Genomic DNA, 13,496 nt, shown 5'->3' on the forward strand with positions numbered 1-13,496 from the left:
AAAAGTATTAAGTGTGTCTAAATGATACAACATATTTAAACGCTTTTTTCCGCGGGTTCCTGTGCGAAAGAACACACTGGAAAATTCCGGAGTCTAATGTAAAACAACCACAGCTGTAGCACGAGGAAAATATTACAAATGCCATATTATTCCCCTTATGCAAAAGACGTAGCCAACCTTTTTCTCTATCTCATATGTCCAAATCTAAATCATGAAGCTTGCTAAATTTCACACTTATTAATTCCCCCCTCCACACACGATTCTCTTGCGTTATAGCTCTCTGCATGAATTCATGCTATTTATATTTCCTGCGGTTGATATTTCTACTTAGTTATATTTTTATATTTCTAGCAAGCTTATGAGTTATGAAATTTTGAACAATAAAATATGTTTTTTTTATAATTTATTCTAATATATACTTTGCAATAAGACGTTTTAGAATTATTGAGTAATTTGCAATAAGTCAATAGATTTTTCCTCGTAATTTTTATTTGAATCAAAAGATGTCAGATTTTCGACATTCAGTAGTAATTTTCAATGAAGGTTTTTCCTAGAGATTGAATAAAAGCTCAGGTCAAAAGTCTTGTTACATTTTTGGAAAAACAATTAGAATTTTCACGGTTAAATTACAGAGCATTCAATTCAGAATGTGAACATAAATTATACTTTCAAACAAACTGTTTAACTCTTAATAATTTTTACGAATTCGTCGTTGTATCCAGCACCACTTTTGAAAATAGAGGCGACTGATTTCAGAACAAAAGAATGCACTTTGAGGACCAACGCAAAGCAAAATTCAAAGCAAAGCATCCTTCGTTTAAGGCTATACAACAATTTTTACAGAAATTCTAGCTTTGAAAACATCTTAATTTCAGAAGAATTAAAAATAATTAACTTTCATAATATTTATACCTGCATGTCTCTACAGGGGTTAAACAATCAAACATGGGGTGAATATGTCATTAAAGTATTTTGAGTCAGATTATGAGATTACGATTGGGAACCTTGAAAGGTTTTGAGTTTTATTAATATCAGTAGAACGTAAAGTTGAAAATTTTAGTTGCATTAGATGTATTCATTTACAGAATTGAGAGTTATAGGACATATAAGAAAATTATCCGAGTTTAAATCATGACAAGTTATTGGTGCTCGTCTGATGGCAATATCTGTTATCAAAAAACCAAGTCTTTTTGATGTATCGAGAGGCGCTAGTGTCTGTATAAACATACGAAAAGGAAGAGCTTCAACCACTCAGAGTAATTATTGAAATAAGTGGAAGAATTTTAAAAAGGATATTAGAGTATTAAAAAGATTTTAAGCCAAAAACATGAAACAGAACTCATGTTCTAGCTATAGCAGCACTAACATTTTCCTAAATTCACCTATTTCTGCAAAAACTGTTTGTCGAGATCCTTACATATTTAATATTCACCGTCGAGCAGATATAACAGAGGTGTTGAGAACCAACTCCTATCACTCGTGTTAAACACTAGTTTCAATAAATACAAAATACATATTCTTTAGTGGATGCGTTCACTGTGTACGCGTCCACTAAAGTGTCTTTTTGTGTTTTTTTGTCTTCACTGTCTTTTTTTACTCTGGAGGGAAGTTTGTACGTGGAGAGTTCCTTTGCAGTTGTATGATCTGGACTATCTGTTGAAAAATGGATACCGACTGCAGCTGAAGTGTCATCGAAATGTCTTAAAACATTGATTATTCTTAACGTTCACATCACTGTCAAGGACTATCGATGGCCCAAGACCAAATAGGAAAATAATGTATTCCAAAGAACGTGCCATGTATCACGCCATGAAAATGCGCCATTTCACACCGAAAACTTAGTGAAAGAGTGGTTTGAAGAACATGAAAGTATATGAATATCTTTCAAATCCTACGCAGTCGCCTGATCTCAAAAATACTGAATCCGTATGGGATGTGTTTGGGGTGGTGTATTTAATTACGGCAAAGCACACTAGGGCTATCTCCCTAAGGGGAGGGATGCCTTCGTGGAGGACTTTCTAAGGGAAACTGGCTCGTATACACATTTACCCATGGGGAAAACCACGAAAGCACCCATGCAGCCAGCCCGTTCGCGGGATTCGAACCTTGGACCGAACTACCAGTCTTCAGCGACTTTACCGCTCGGCCGCTGGTGGGCCTCTGTTTGAGGAAATAATTGAAAAGGTTTTCGTCCTACACCGTGACGAAATGAAATAGCCGTTGATTGGGTAGGGAAATGATTAAAAATGCATTCAATAGCTGATAAGGACTTGTACGAGTGGCGTAAATAAGGGTATACGAGGAAGGCAACCGCATAGGAGCCCTAGGCTTAGAAGGCCTTTGCGTAATTCCAGATTGAAGCTTCGTTTTCAAACAATTCCAGATAAAATTGTTCGTATCTTCGTTTTCAAGCAGTTTCTGATGGACTGCTCAAGCACTTTAAGCATTTCCATCAGGAACTGCTTGAAAACGAAGCTGCAAAGCAAATTCGAATACAAAACAAGTTTCATATTGCTATGCTCATTACTTGCGACCCGAAAGCTTTCAAGCCGTTAAAAGCCATTAGCGATTCTGCAGTAGTGTCTGCTTCACTACCAGTCTTATTGTGAAAGCAGTTTCCGGAAATCCTGGAGAAGAGCCGGTAACAAAGACTGCTAACACGAAGGTGGGACATTAGGACCCTTTGTAATTCATTAAAATCTGGGTAAGGAGATCAACAAAGTGTTTTGCATTATTGCCTCATGTCAAACATACTTTACCGTGCGCGTAAAGGATTTAGTTAGTTTAGAGTAAAGGTTAATAATGCTGCTAGGAACATTATGAGTTACATAACCCTTTACTGCTTTTAAAGTGCGATTAGATAATTAAATTATTTACGTTACTTTAATGTAGTATAATGTTGAATAAAATTAAAAAAGTAAATAAATGGAACATTTTAAATCTTATTTCCTTCTATTTAGAAAAAGCTAATTTCTTCTGCTTTCTTTTCTTTTTTTCTGATTGCTAGAGTCACCGATTAGTTAGTTAATTTTTCCAATTGCTAGAATAGCTGATGAAAGAAATTTTGTGAGGCACCATAGTTCCAAAACTCAGTTAAATAATTTTAATAAAATTAGCTAAGTTCTTTGTTCAATAGCAAAGTAATTTTTAATTATAACAAAATCTTATTCGATATAAGATAATAAAAAAACGATGAAAATATATGTTTTTAAAAATTTTAATGCCAATGACGCTTGTTATAACTATTCTACGCATCCAACAGAAAAAGAACCTTATAACATGTGGACATTATAGCAAAAATTGTTTAATGCGCCTTTGTGGGACATTTTGTGCCTGAATAGCCGGTAAGGGTATCGACTATGTGTTTTATGGAATAGTCATTATAACGAATATGGACTGCAATAATATTTCCAGAGTGCCTGTATTAAAAGTAAGATACAGAGATATTCTCTTCCAAAATTAAAGAAAAGCTGAAAGTTCAACAAGCAATAATTTAGATAAACATTGCAAGGTTTTTCCTAAAAAAGGAATAATCCTTAGGAGGATCTTAGGAAATGAATAATCTTCGTAATATTTTAACAGATCTAGAAATTTTGCATACGTGATATGGCTTAGAAGAAACTAGCATTAATTTCTTTAGTTCATGAATATTTAGAGAATTTCATTTAACAATCAATTGACTGCCTGGTTAAGGTTAATCTGAAACCAAAGTCTTGTATTTTTAAATTAATGTAAAATTATAATGACAAATGTTCTAAGTATGTATTCTAAGAATTTCATGTTAACTCAAAATCAAGTAGCCTTAACTATTTTCGAATCTTACATTTTGTACAATTAGTTTTAGCTAAAAATATGTATTTTTAGAATTTAAAAAGATTTCACACGTAATAATATTTTACTGAAGAATATTGTGGAAGCCTGTATGTTTCCCAAGATAACTCAAATCCTTAATTACATGAATTTTTATGTCATTGGCTTTTAGATATTAAATGATAAATAGTATAAACCAAGATTTTGTGGTGATAATATGTATTTAATACAAATTCCTAGTATGATGAATAATATGATGTGAGTTTTTATCATAACTACACTTGTACATTATCGAAACGTGTAAGAAACGACTACATTCATACCCCTCTGAATATTTTGAACTTCTTATAGAAATCTGCACAAATATTTCATTGTTATCATCGCATGAGATTATAAGGTATTTCTCCCACTTTACTAGCATGCCTTCGTGGTGTAGTGGTTCTGCACACTGGGCCGGGATTCCAGAGGACCGAAGGCGGTTGCTAATTTTTCATCTTACCTCCGTCCAAAAAATCCTAATGTCTCTACAATGACTCCCGAACTAAAAGGGTATTGGATGAAGTTTCCACATTCAGGATTTGGCAATTGGGTCCCCTGAAAACCTCAGTCGCCCTTTAAAAAGGGGAGTATATAAGGTATTTCTACCACTTTCCTAGCGTGCCTTCGTGGTGTAGTGGTTCTGCACGCTGGGCCGATATTCCAGAGGTCCGTGGTTCGATTCCCGGCGAAGGCGTCTGCTAATTTTTCATCTCTCCGGCTTTTCCAATTAACCTAATGTCTCTACAAGGTAATTTCTATGTAGGATTTTCTCGAGGCAAGAACAATAGGGAATGTGCAGTTTGTGTTACCTTTGAAAGCATAAATGTATTTCAGGAAACAAGGACAGCAAAGGACTATTATAGCTTCAATTAGCGGAAGTAATCTGAAAAAGTTGTATTTTAAATGTGACAGCCCAGAAGAGTCGAACTGCATTCGTTTGCCTTATCATGAAAAGGGGAAAACATTTTCGGCTGGAATTCTTAGGAAATATATTCACGTTGTAAGGTTCTTTTATTATAATTTAATAGTTATTTTATGTTTAGGATCATCACTGACTTCTTACTTCCGTTTTTCCGTACAGAATGCAAATTAGTTCGCGTGCATTTAAGGTGAAGATTTTAAATTGCAAGACAGAGTGTGTTTTACCGGTCGAGGACCCGTTAATAGGTTACTAGCTAAGATACGGTTTGTGGTCCTCGGCCTTGCGTTATAACTGCCAATAGTTGAATAGTCACGCAGTTTCAGATTTGAGCCAACGTCGCTTTAATTGTTTGCGTAGCCTCTAGCTACTTACTTATTTAAATTGAATTTTAAATTTGACTTACTGTTATTTTAAGTTATCTCACGACAAGTGGTTAGTTGTGTCTATGTGTGACTTCTGTTTTAATTTAGTTTTAAATAAAGGATATTTTACGCCCTTCTCAAGTTTCAGTTGTTAGTTAGCAATAATCGTTTAATGCTTACCTAGCGTTTGGTCACTATTAAATGATCTCAAAATATATCAAACGGTATAGTAGCTTCCGAGCAAAAGTAAAGACAATGACTCAAGAAAATTCAATATTAAGTCTGACCGCCTCAACATCGCAGGCTCTACCAGCACCAATAAGTCCCATGGATGGATTTGTGTACATCATGGACATTTTTGCAATAACTAGACTCGCCATTTCCTGTTTTATCTAGCTGGGGAAATATAAAATTCACCATAGCAACAGCTGAACTTTGAGAACAGGCATTGAACTGATACAAATGCATCCGTAAGTTTTATAGGAACAAGGAGCGAGAATTATAAACTCTAAGTATTTAAAACCTCCCTGATGAAAGCTTTCCCAGTAGTGAAAGATAGGGCGAAATTTGAAGCAGAATCGTTTAGTGAATACGAGAATAAGGTCGAGGAAACAATGAAGTCATTAAAATTATATTGCCTAGGTTATTGCCTCTAATCCAGAATTTTTTTTATATTGAGAAACTCGAGCACACTTGGGAGTTTGTTTGAGCTCGCAGTGAATCGCAGTGCAATTTTGAAAGTAGGAGGATTTCAGAAAGTACTCATACATCAGGATATTGGTCGAACGAATAGTTTTGTAGGTCTGTAGCGAAAGAAAGGTAATAAACGTTTTGACGGTAATAAACGTTTTGAAATAAGAAAGAACTTTTCACCCGCGGAGTGGCGATCGCCAAAAACAATCACAAAAGAGAAAACAGGGACAAGAAAGCAAGAAGAATTTAAATTAATAAAAGGTACTTTAAGTTATCTCGCCACAAGTGGTTGGGGGAGTTGCAAGCCCGAGTGTGCCTTTTGTTGTTATTTAGCTTTAAGTAAAGATTCACACCTTCTCAAGTTTAAGTTGTTACTTATTTACTAGATATTTCGCTTAATGTCTAGCAAGGTCGCTATTGAATTATTTTAAAATATACTAAACGTTATAACGTGTTTTTTTTTCTCTGAAGGCCAAATCCCTGTGTAGTGTTCTAGTCTTGGAAAATAATTGATTTCACACGTATTCTTTATTTTTACGGCAAATAAAGAACTTGTTTAAGCCAAAGAATTCTTTAATTCCTTCTCAGTACCGTAATTTACTAACTGAGTAATGTCGAAAGAAATACCCTAATTTTGCAGATTTTACAGCAAAGGTGCAGAATATTTTATTGAATTAATTAAAATATACCGAATATTTTATTAAGCAGATACTTTACTAGACGGAAGCCATAAAATATTATATTTTGCTACTAACAGAATTTTCTCAGTCACTGAGCAGAAGATGTTTCTACAAAATTGCTTACTTTTTTAGGCATTTTATAATTGGATGCATAAGTGTAAAAATCACTATTTGAGGAAATTTACTTTGCAGAGACGTTTTTTGAACACGCTTTGTTGCAGAGTAAACAGATTAAAATACATTTTTCCTCTTTCCATATCTCTTGAAAATTAATATTAAGCCTGTTTTCAAGATTTCAGCTTCCGCAAAAGAAATACCTTGAAATTTGTTTTAGAAAATTGGTTTCATAAGAGAACAAATTTCAAAGTATTCACAATTTTCTGTCCTCAGGAATCCAGCACAGAATGCAATTAAGAATATTCTTTTCAACAACGTTTCTCACTTAGTCTTTAGTTTCCAGCGAGCGGGCTGGTTTCTTAGAGGTTTTCACAATTTCCTCATGCATAACGTAGATACGAGCTAGTTTTCTTTTAGAATGTTCTATATCAAAACATTTTCCATAGACAGATAGCCTATGTGTGTAGCTACGTAATCCAGTCTAGTCTTACTCAGCCGTCAGTTGCTATGCAACGAGCCATCCAATGGTCGGTAAAATGAACTAAACGAGAAATGCGTAATATTCTAGCTTATTTGAATATAGAAAAGCACAGGAGAGTTACATTTCAAAGGGGAGGGAAGACATCATGGAGGATTTTCAAAGAGATACTGGCTTTTATTCAAGTTATACAGGAGGAAACCACGAAAACCAACCATGCAACTATATAGTAAGAAATGTATAAACATTTCTTTAAAAGATTCAATAATAATAATAATAATAATAATAATGATAAAGAAACCTTAGATTGATGCAAATTTCATATAAATTCAAAATAAAATTTTGTATAAAATCTGCTAATCTGGGACTTCTGCTAATCTGCTAATCTTTTGTATAAAATCTGCTAATATAGGGCTATTAAAGCCTTTAACGCTACACTTGACATGTTTCTTTTTAATTCTGCATTTTACATGATATGCTTCGTTTCCCTGTAAATATATTTGTCTGAGATGCATCCTTGGCTATAGAAAAATTCCATAAATTCTTATCCCTTAAAGCATCAAAGCTGGGTTAAAACTCAACCGGTGCCAAGAATAAGGTATTGAGTTTTCACTCTTTGTTGACATAAAAATGGAGAATCAGAAACGAAAGGATGGGACACGTCATAATTTTTCTTCCAAAAAAAATTATTATGCGTTTTACACCTTGGTACCCTATAAGCACGTGCTTATATTACTTAATAATTAATTCAGCTCGATTAAAGTCATCATCAGTTAAAGCCTTTGATTTATTCCCTTTTTTGAGCTCTGTAAATCATGGGGAGTGGGACCCAGATACTATATGCTTTTGCATAGGAACTCATTACCTCTACTTACGCTACTGATTTGCACCAGGAATTTCCAAGAAGAATCTCTGCAGTACTGGCATCCAAAAGAAGTATTAATAAATTGTTTTCCTAAGGTATTAATAAATTGTTACACTCTAGAAGTAAATTATTTAGTTTCTTCGTCAACCAGTTTATATGCACATACACATATATATTTATTTATTCCAAATAAAGTAATTAAAAGTAAATTAAAAAGCCTATGATTTGCGCTAAAGCTGCAAAGTAATAAACCAATAATTCATAATTATTTATAATAAGAAAACTTTCCATATACTATCTCCAAGGAACACAAATTTAAAACCATCAATGAAAACATTTTTTGAATAGTATATTAAATAATTTAAACTTCTTGTTTAAAAATCTGCTAAGAAAAATCTTTAATCGCAAAAATACCAAAATTAAGTTTTAAATATTGAAAAAGTAGCTATTGACATTGATCGCAGATTAATCGACTTATCAAAGGGATAAACCAATCCACCATCAATTAACACTCTTAATTTAAAATGAAACACTCTTAATTTAGTGGTTGTTATTTGATGGTAGATTTATTTATCCCTTTGATAAGTCGATTAATCTGCGATCAATGACAAAATCTACTTTTCCAATATTTAAAATTTACTTTTGGTTTTGGTATTTTTGCAACTGAAGATTTTTCTTAGCAGATTTTTAAACAAGAATTTGAAAGTATTTAAAATACTAATTTAAATTCTTAAAGTGTTTTCATTGTGGGTTTTAAATTTAATTTGTGTTCCTTGGAGATGGTATACATGCACGTTCACACACCTTTATATATATATGTAATACGCGCTTATAGCGGCCATAAAGCGGTAATAAATAAATAATAATTTATTTAATATCTTCTTTTAAAATATAACATTTGCACACATATCTGTGAGTGTGTGTCGCACTGCATAGTTTTGCGTTCCTTATTTTATAATGTCTAATTTCATTAATAAACATAACATTGGTTTAGAATAAAAATAAATCAAAGAAAATAAAAAACCGGCTTCAGTGAATTGCATTGCCATATCAACTGTTAAAAGCAAGCCCAAACGCTGAGCAACGATAAAAAACAGGAAATTTATTTGGATTAAATAGAAAGAACGTATCTTCTCGTTTTCATTCTCGTTTTCACTGAAGTATCTATGTTTATCTCTTATAGCAGATAATCCCCAAAACAGAAACACTCACATAAAAATGAAATTTTTCAATATCTCTTACGGAACTATATCAAATTTCTTCTTTGTATATTTTATTTAATGCCTTTCCATTGCTAAGCAAGAAATTCCTTTGAAAATCTGTTTTCAGACATAAGCTACTTTTCTAAAAGAAGAGAAAATGTATCTTTTTATAACAATCTCATTCCCTTTGCAATAAACGAAAATCAAAAGATAGACTAAAAATATTTCTAGCGAATTCCTACATTTTTAGTTCGTTATAAATCACACATGTAACATGTATGTGGAATGCGTATGAACTACTAGTAAATGTAGTTTTATCCTTTAAGAATTTAAGGTATTAACGACAGTTGCGTGTGTGTGTGATTATGGCAAAGCCTCGAGGGCTATTTGCCTAAAGGGATGGATGCCTTCGTGGAGGACTTTCTAAGGGAAACTGGCTCGTATACACGTTACACATGGGGAAAACCATGAAAACACCCATGCAGCCAGCCCGTTCGCGGGATTCGAACCTCGGACCGAACTACCAGTGTTCAGCGACTTTACCGCTCGGCCGCTGGTGGGCTTAACGACAATTGCAGTTGCACTTAGATAATACTTGGTAGAATGGAGAGTTACACTTTCAACGCTTATGTAAAGCGTTTTTCACTAACATCATTTGATTCATCCGAATTAGCGCCATTTTTCAATTTGTAAAAGTGATATTTTTTAGACGACGGAGAGGTTTTCATTCATAAATGCCTGTCGTCAGCCAATGTTTTCGCTTTCCTCTCTGCTTGATAACGTAGTGCAGCTGGTAGCACGTTTGACTTTAAAGTATTGAGACAGCACTAGAACCTGGCAATATCAAAATGAATTTGTAGGATGGTTTAGTGTGTGTGTGATTATGGCAAAGCCTCGAGGGCTATCTGCCTAAGAGGAAGGATGCCTTCGTGGAGGACTTTCTAAGGGAAACTGGCTCATATACACGTTACACATGGGGAAAACCACGAAAACGCCCATGCAGCCAGCCCGTTCGCGGGATTCGAACCTCGAACCGAACTACCAGTGTTCAGCGATTTTACCGCTCGGCCGCTGGTGGGCCTGTAGGATGGTTTAGAGAATGTAATATAGTAATTCCTAAAGAATCATTAAAACATTCGTCCAGCTCTAAATTAAATTTCATTTGCCTTCTTAGCTACGGCGGCCTTTTCTTTATCTCGAATGTTTAGATGAATGAAGGAAAACTGCGGTAACTCACTGACATCCACCTGTAACCAAACTGAACTGTTAATATACAAATTAATACCAACGCGGGTTTTCTGTGAATATTGTTTATCTAATGAATTATTCGAAAGTGTTAGTACTAATAAAATGTTTCTTCTCACCCAAGAGCAATTTATGATTCGAAGTCTATATCACGAATATTAAATACCAAAACAGTTGGGCTTAGATAATACTTTATTTATTGATTTATTATTTTTAAATTTAGATTAGAATATTAGGAAACTGAGAAAGAAAAACAAATAAGGTATACGAAAGAGTCTTTTATTAACTTAAAAGTAATTCAGATGAGTTTAAATAAGATCACATTTAGGGTATAGTAACTAATAGATAAATTATAAGATCAGGTAAAAACTGAATAATTTTAAATTACTAAAATTACAGTTGACTAATAGATATTGATGAAATAATTAAGACATAGGATTAAGGATTTTTGAAAGGATACTGGCTCGTATTTAAGTTATATGTAAAGGAAACCTAGACAAACTCTGCTAAGCAGTCCACATGGAACCGAGCCGGATATTCCAGATCGTTAGGAGCTTGGTTACAAGTGAGCCGTTAATTAATACAAAAAACATTAGGATATTCTTCACAATCTTGAATCGTCAATAAAGAGTGCACACAGTAGAGAAGTATATTTTATAGGACGATCTTCTTTGTTTTATAATAGATGTTTGGAAAGCAAACATGAAGACTCTTTATGAATCTTTATGAATGAATGAAATTAAAATTTATGTTTCTGTTGTATAGTGCTTTAAGTTATATAAAAAGGAGAATAAAAATATTCAATTTCTTTTTATCTAGTTCATGTTTATTAAATACTTAAATGAGAAATATCTACAGAAGAAGATTTCTCACATTAATGTCTTAAAATAAACCTTAAGACATTGAATTCTGTCCGTCATTTTAGGCTTATCTCGGTCTTAAAAAATGAGACAGATGATCTTTATTTTCTTTATTTCGATTGGCTAATTAAAAAACTTTTTAAAATAATTATTGTTTGGATTCTTACGTAACTGTCTGAGCCATTAGTGCTATGCAAAAATATATGACAGCGATTAAATTTAAAATGACGCCATTTAGAGAAGTTTTTTAGGGAAGAAATTAGGAAGACTGTTCCTATTTTTAGGACAGAAAAGAAATATAGCAAAGGTAAAATAGAGAGTTAAGAGACTATTGCAAATTAAAATTAGAATTTTGCTTTATGTATTTTTTATCTTACTCACGCGCACACACACATACACACATATATATATATATATATATGCGTGTCTTAATTGGCTGCTATATATAATATATATACATATAGCAGCCTATTAAGAGATTTATAACCAATAGTGACCTTCACACAAAAAAATACAGATATAGAAGATTGCACTCTAAATTCTTGCCAGATAAGCACGAGTACAGTTCTACGCTCTCGTCCAAGATGTTTTTCTGGAAAATTTAGGCGTTACACTTTAGTATTGTAGTGAGGCTACCAGCTGTTTTATAGTAGTTCTTAAACCCTTTAAAACACCTTATTAACTTAACTTAAATTACCAATTAAACCATTCCGTTGTGTTCTAGAAAATTCAATTATACATGAGGGTAACAACCCTTGTAATCAAGAGTGCAGGCGGCAGCAATCAAGTAATAACAACTATTCTACAACAAAGCTATTTATTTTTGATCCAGCTTTTCAATTGAAATATCTCAAACATATTTTTTCCAGACAGATAAAGCAGCTGTTATTAACATTAATAATTTGTTAAAGATTTAGGTAGCACAATACTGTCCAAAAATTAAATTAATTAGAGACAGTGGGTGCTTAAAACAACAATAAAAGAAAATTTTCTCCACAAGTGGAGCAGCGTGCTAATAAAAGAAGATAGTATTTATGTAACTGAGGGATTCTTCTCAATATGTAGTACATTTGAGGAAGGGAACTCGCCGGGCAAAGGAGAGCATCTCGATCCTGGCACGAGAGTCGGCGAAAGGGTTAACCTGTTGGAGTAGACATCTAGATGAGGCTGGGAACTGATGAGCACTGAACATCTCTTACGCCGGAAAGAGGGTTCCGGGTGAATCTGAAGAAATCGCCGGGAGCTTTGTTGAATTAAGACATTTGGGTTTCAAATCCCTAGCGAGGTACGTGAATTTAGTTTTTCTTTTATTTCGTTGTTGTCGCAAGCGCTCCATAAAGGTCCGTTTACACTAGCGGAACATTGAGCCTATGAAACGCATGCGAAGTTGAAGACGCGTTTGACAGCTTTTTAATAACATTTGTTTAATATTCTGAGGGAATATTTAACTCTTAAAATCTTGACGAATGTTATCACTTAGGTTGTTTATTTAAATGGGTATATATTCCGTTTTAAGGGCTTTGAAGTGTGGCGCAGCCAAATGAAGCAATCGAATCAGATGAAAAAGGGTGAGCTCTCTCTCAAATGCACCCCGTTTTAAAGAGTGCAGGTTATCACCCGCCAAAAAATACCAAAAAAGAAGTAAAGATTTTCAGCACCCTCGCCAAGAACAAAACAATACAAAAATTTCTATTTTCACGTTATTTCAGTTCAACCTCTTTTGTCCTTGACGCCATCTAAGCCCCCCCCCCCCAAATAGAATAATCCTTTTCGCGTGCTTTCCAATTCCTCAATAACCGTATGTGAGAACCAAATTAAACAACTTAAGTGGGCGACCTTGATTGGAAGCAGAGTTAAAATGTAGCATTTGAAAACCAGAAAAATCCACGCCATTTCTAGTCAAAATATATACTTAGTTGTAAATAATATCTCAACTAATTAACATATATTAACAGAAATAGGTTCGCAAAAAAAGGCAAAATTTTACTGTATACTGTGTATAACGTTCAAACAGCTAACTCAGTAATTCGTATCTTTCATTTAAATAATACTCAAAAAGTATTCAAGACGCATGTCTCTTAAATTGAGTTAAACTAAAACTAAACGCCAAATACACGATTTTTTTAATGAACTAACTAACTAAAAAATTAATTATTAACCCCCTAATTACAAGTTACTTAGTAAATTAATGTGTGTAGCTGAATTTGGAATAAGATTTTAATG

The 13,496-nt window shown here is 33.6% G+C and overlaps 1 protein-coding gene and 1 non-coding gene across 2 annotated transcripts in view; one reads left to right on the plus strand and one right to left on the minus strand.

Annotated features, from left to right (window-relative positions):
- LOC118204240 (rho GTPase-activating protein 100F-like) overlaps positions 1 to 13,496 on the minus strand; it is a 264,758-nt gene that overhangs the window by 186,102 nt on the left and 65,160 nt on the right. The window lies entirely within an intron of this gene.
- Positions 4,470 to 4,543, plus strand: TRNAI-GAU (transfer RNA isoleucine (anticodon GAU)). Its single transcript has one exon. It is a non-coding gene; the product is annotated as a tRNA-Ile (tRNA).

Source organism: Stegodyphus dumicola, chromosome X2 (genome assembly GCF_044657685.1).
Source record: "Stegodyphus dumicola isolate Sdum_Otavi_A_Nest chromosome X2, ASM4465768v1".
Taxonomy (NCBI): domain Eukaryota; kingdom Metazoa; phylum Arthropoda; class Arachnida; order Araneae; family Eresidae; genus Stegodyphus; species Stegodyphus dumicola.